This window comes from Peromyscus leucopus, chromosome 1 (assembly GCF_004664715.2).
Source record: "Peromyscus leucopus breed LL Stock chromosome 1, UCI_PerLeu_2.1, whole genome shotgun sequence".
In the NCBI taxonomy this organism is placed as follows: Eukaryota; Metazoa; Chordata; class Mammalia; order Rodentia; family Cricetidae; genus Peromyscus; species Peromyscus leucopus.
The window spans coordinates 42,914,344-42,919,857 of NC_051063.1; positions in this window are offsets into that span (position 1 = coordinate 42,914,344).

Consider the following 5,514-nt stretch of genomic DNA (forward strand, 5'->3'; position numbering starts at 1 on the left):
AGCCAAAGCAAATGTCACTGGATAAAGGAGAACAGATAAAAAGTTTTATGTAGGAAAGTCCTAGGGCCAGAAGATTAAAAAGAGTCTGAGGTAACTCCAGGGTTCGCCTCACATGGTACCAGATGATCTGTAATAAGGGTATGAGAAAGATCACCTTTGATTCCTTTCAGGAATAATTAGTACTCTTAGGTACATTTAATTTCTCCCAATCTATCTTAAGACATATCCCTTTTATTATAGAATACACAGAAGAATAAAAGAAAGTGTGCACAGCAGCCTGAGACCTACTTTCTTAAACTAGTAAGTGAATTCACATCAGAAACTGGTCTTTGCTCTCCAGCCACAATGTTCACCCAAACCAGTTGTTTCCAGTTGCCTTATAACTGGAAATTTCCAGAAGAGTCTCATTCAATAGGCTCCTGTAAAAGCAGGAGGGGCATAAAGGTGTCAACTTCCTTCCTGCCTCTGTTCCCTCCCTACTGAAGTCTCTCCCCACTCAGATAGCTCTATAGAGATGCATGCGTGGTCACTAAGGCAGCCTTTTCTCTCTTATCTACCATCCATATGACATCTAGAACTTGTTTACTGCATGAACCAGATCTTTAGCCGTATGTGTTTGTTTTGGAGTTAAATTTCTGACCCATTCTGGACAAATTATGTGTCAACCAAGGGAAATTTGGAATTACAAGTCAAAGAAAAATGGGCATTCTCCACCAGGGCTCGAACCATTCAATTAAGTTTTGAGTCACTGGATATAAAATCATCTTTGTGTAAAGAGGAGTAGGGCGTGAATAAAAGGGAAGGGCAGAGATATGAATGAAAAAGTGAGGAAATAGATCTGGCAGATGACTCAAGGGGAGTAAAGGGGCTAGACTTGCAAGACTAACAACTGAGTTTGATCCCCAGAACCCAACAGTGGAAGGGAAAAAACACCAGAAAGTTATCCTCTGACTCACATTCATATTACATGTATATCATACAGACAGACAGACCTCTCTCTCTCTCTGTCTCTCTCTCTTCCTCCCTTTCCCTCTCCCTCCCTCTCTCTCTCTCATACACACAAACAAATAATAATATTAATAGATACACATATGTGCATGGAATAAAAATTAGTGGAAAAAGAGGCCATGCATTTGAAGGAAAATAGAGACAGATATATGGGAGGTTTAGATGGAAGAAAGGGAAGAAAGAAATGTAATAATTATTAACTTAAAACTTTAAAATTTTAAATTATACTGATTAATTAAACTTAAAAGAGAAAGGGGGATGGAGCATCCTTTGGATATATGCCCAAGAGTGGTCTAGCTGGATCTTGAGATACACTGATTCTCCATTTTCTGAGGAACCACCATATTGATTTCCATAGTGGTTGGAGAGGTTTGCACTCCCACCAGCAATGGAGGAGTGTTGCCCTTGCTCCACATCTTCACCAGCATGAACTGTCACTTGTGTTATTAATCTTAGCCATTCTGAGAGGTATAAGATAGAATTTCAAAATAATTTTGATTTGTATTTCCCTCGTGGATAAGGATATTGAGCATTTCTTTAAGTGTTTCTCAACCATTTCAAATTCCTCTATTGAGAATTATCTGTTTAGATATGTACCCCATTTTTAATTAGATTATTTGTTTTCTTGATATCTAGTTTCTTGAGTTCTTTATATATTTTGGATATTAGCCCTCTATTAGATGTGGAGGATACTTGCTCAACTATATTCACAGCTGCTTTATTCATAATAGCCAGAAACTGGAAACAACCTAGATGTCCATCAATTGAGGAATGTGGTCAATTTATACAATGGAGTATTATTAAGCAGTTAAAAAATGACATCATGATATTTGGGAGCAAATAGATAGAACTAGAAAAAAGAAGAATCATCCAAAGTAAGGTAACCCAGACCCAGAAAGACACACATGGTATGTTCTCAATTATAAGTGGATATTAACTGTTAAGTAAATGATAATCATGCTACAATTCACAGACCCACAAAGGCTAAAAAAAAACAAGGAGGGCTCTAAGGGGTAATATATGGATCTCCTTGAAAAGGAGAAATAGAATAGATTTTGTGGGTGGACTGGGGGTAGGTAGAAATGGGAACAAGAGAGATCAGGTGGGGGGGGAATGGAGAGAGATATGACTTGAATTGGAAAGTATTTGTGGAGCATGATATGGAAACCTAGTGCAATAGAAACTCCCAGGATTCTACAAGGGTGAATCCTAACATAGATGCCTAGTAATGGAGGATACAGAACCTGAACCAGCCACCCCCTATAACCAGACAAGCCTTCCAGTGTTGGGTCTGGGACACCAACCCAGCCAGAAAACCCTGGACCTACGATCTACCCTGCCTGCAAGATGTGCTAGAAGAATGGTGGTACAGAGTTTGTGTGAGTGGCCATCCAATGACCGGTCTAATTTGAGGTCTATACCATGAGAGGGAGCCCATGCCTGACATTGCTTTGTGGGGCAGGAATTCATTAAAAAAAAAAAAAAAAAAAAAAAAAAAAAAAAAAAAAAAAAAAACACTTGGCTGTGGCCTTGTGGGGCCCCAGCTCGGCCAGAGCTGCACTCAGCTGCAGCTGCAAGCGGCCAGAACTGCTTGTGGGTTTACAGAGCCCCTGGCTCAGGCCCAGTACAGCTCAGGCCTGAGCACATGGACAGACTTTCTTTAGCTTTTAGCTTTTTTTAGCTTTTTTTTTTCTCTTGATAGGTAGTAGGCTCGCTCTCTCTCGCTCTCCCCATTTTGGACTGCCAACACACTAGATAACTGCTTTGAAATTCCCTCGAATGTCTACTGTTCTACACAGTGTACAGACTTGGTGAGTCAATTAAGATATTTTAAAGGGTGAAATTAGTTAAAAGAGAATTTTTCCCACATTAAAAAATGGGAAATATTTTTGCAAGAGAAGGAATTTGGTCTCTTTTTGATAACACATTAGTCAGTCTGAAAATGGAACAATTAAATGAGAGGGTTATTAATGTTGATGGGATGCACATAACATCAATTATGATTATTATTTGTTTAATTATGTTTTAGTATTAAAAAGGTTGGTCAATTTAAGTGCCAAGATAAAGGCTTTACAAAAACCTGTTAAAATGACTTATAGAGAAATTTGGACCCAGACAGAAGAATTTAAAAATGAATCCAGCTCAGGATTGACTTTAGAAAAACCTGTTAAAATGACTTAGAGAGAAATTCAGACCCAGACAGAAGAATTTAAAAGTGAAATCATTTCAGGATTAAATTATATGGTCACAGAGAGACAGCCTGTTTTCAAACAATCAAACTTAATCTATCTGGTAACCTTACAGGAAATACCTGCTCAAGGGCATGCACAAGCTAACTGGACTCCAGTGGAAATGTTAGATTTGAGGAGATTTAAGGAAGCTATAGTATCACATGGCATGCATTCCTCATTTGTAAAGCAAATGTTAAACTTGTGGTCAACTTGTAACAGGATTATTCCTCAGAACTGGAAAGAATTGGTAACAGCTGTCCTGGAATCTGGAGCACAATTACATGGCAAAAATGGGACAGAATTGAGGAAGCAGGAAAAAAATTGAATTTTTCACAAAAGTTACACAGGGCCCCCAGAGAATCCTTCACAGATTTCTTACAAAGGCTGTCTTCAGCAGTAAATAGAATGATGCCAAATTCAGAAGCTAGACAGATAAAAAATTGAATCTTTGGCTTTGAGAATGCAAATGCAGCATGCAAAAGAATAATCAGACCATTAAAGGCAAGATCAGCACATTTGGAGGATTGGATCAGAGACACAATTGAGTCTCATGACCATGATGATATGTGGATAGGAGAAGTAATTTCAAAAGCTTTGAGGAAAAATTTCAGATGTTTGGTTGTGGTAAACAAGATCATTTGAAAAGGGAGTGTAAATAGGGCATTCCTAGAAAGAATGTTTATTCAAGGGACAATGGCAACACTGCTTAGATGGCTAGGAACTGGAGGCTGGATAGCCAGAGATCTAGGATTGAAAAATGAAGTCAATAAAATGATTCCTAATAATATTCTGCCATACTCATAGATTGGTGCTTTGCCTTATCCACATCAGAAAGGTTTTTGCCACCATCTGATTGGAGATGGTGAAGAGTCTCATCGCCAAAATTAGGAACCCAAATTGGAGATTCCAATTAGGTCCCTCCTCTTGGAACTTGGTATACTGAGAAATATTGCAGGAGCCAGACAGGTTGAGGACAGCGGAACCATAGCCAACAGATTCTACTTAGCAGGGTTCATACGGGATCACAGAAAGTGAAACAGCATTCATAGAGCCTAAATGGGTCTGTACTAAGTTCTCTGCATATATGTTGGTTGTTGGCTCAGTATTTTTATGGGACTCCTGACAGTGGTCGTGGGAATGTCTCTGACTCTTTTTGCCTGCTATTGGGACCCTTTTCTTCCTACTAGGTTGCCTTTTCCAGCCTTGGTGTGAGGGCTTGTGCCTAGTCTTATTTTATCTTATTGTTCCACATTGAGTTGATCTCTCTAGGAGACCTTCTCTCTTCTGAAGAGAAACAGAGGAGGAGTGAGTGGGTCTTGGGGAAAGAGGAGGTAAGGGCTCTGGGAGGAGTGAAGGAAGAAGAAACTGCAGTCAGAATGTATTAAAAAAATTAAAATAAAGAGAAAGAAGGTATAGTTTAACTTCAACCTTTAACTATTTCCTGTCCCTAGCTGTTCATAAAAACATCTTATAAGCCTTCTCTGTTTGGGTTGATCATCATAATTGCCTCCTTGGAGACCATGCAGCTTCACCAAATACAGTCCCACTTGCAGCTTCTCTGCCTTCTTCCTTCAACACAGATTCCTTTTTCTTCAGGTCCTTCCAGTTGCTATCATCCCACCTTCTATTCCTTCACAATGTTGGTTTGGCTCTGGCCTGCTAGTAGCTCTGAAAAGCTCTGATATTTTACTTTGACAGAGACTCTGCTGAGGGTGGAAGCAATATATTTATCCTCAGGTTTCTACCAATCCCTGAGGTGTGTTAGTTACTGGTGAGATGAGGCATAGGATGAGAACAATGTCTGAGGTTTTCTTAGGCAAATGATTTCCTATCAACTAATTCCTCCATCTCCAGAAGGCTCTGGGAGCCAAAGAGATTACAGTGTCTAAACAGACAATGTACAGAGACTAAATGGTGGTTTCTATACACTCTTTTTATTTTGTGTTGTGTGTATTGTATGTTCTTGAAAGTGTGAGTTTCTTTGAGGTAAATACAGGCTATAACTTTTCAGAGATCTGAAATATCACAACATGGCTGATAGAATGCCAATGAATTGATATCCATAAGTTCCTGTGAAACTAGAATATGTCACAAATGTTTAGATTATATAGCATAAACTAATCCCTCCAAAGATATAAATTAATAACTTTATTGCCCAAGAGTATGTTCTTGGAATTATGATAATGATAAACTCTAATTTGCACGTGGTCTCTGGGTTCCTTTACTAGTTTTTCAGATATCAATCCCTTTATGGGTTAGACTATTTATTGAATAT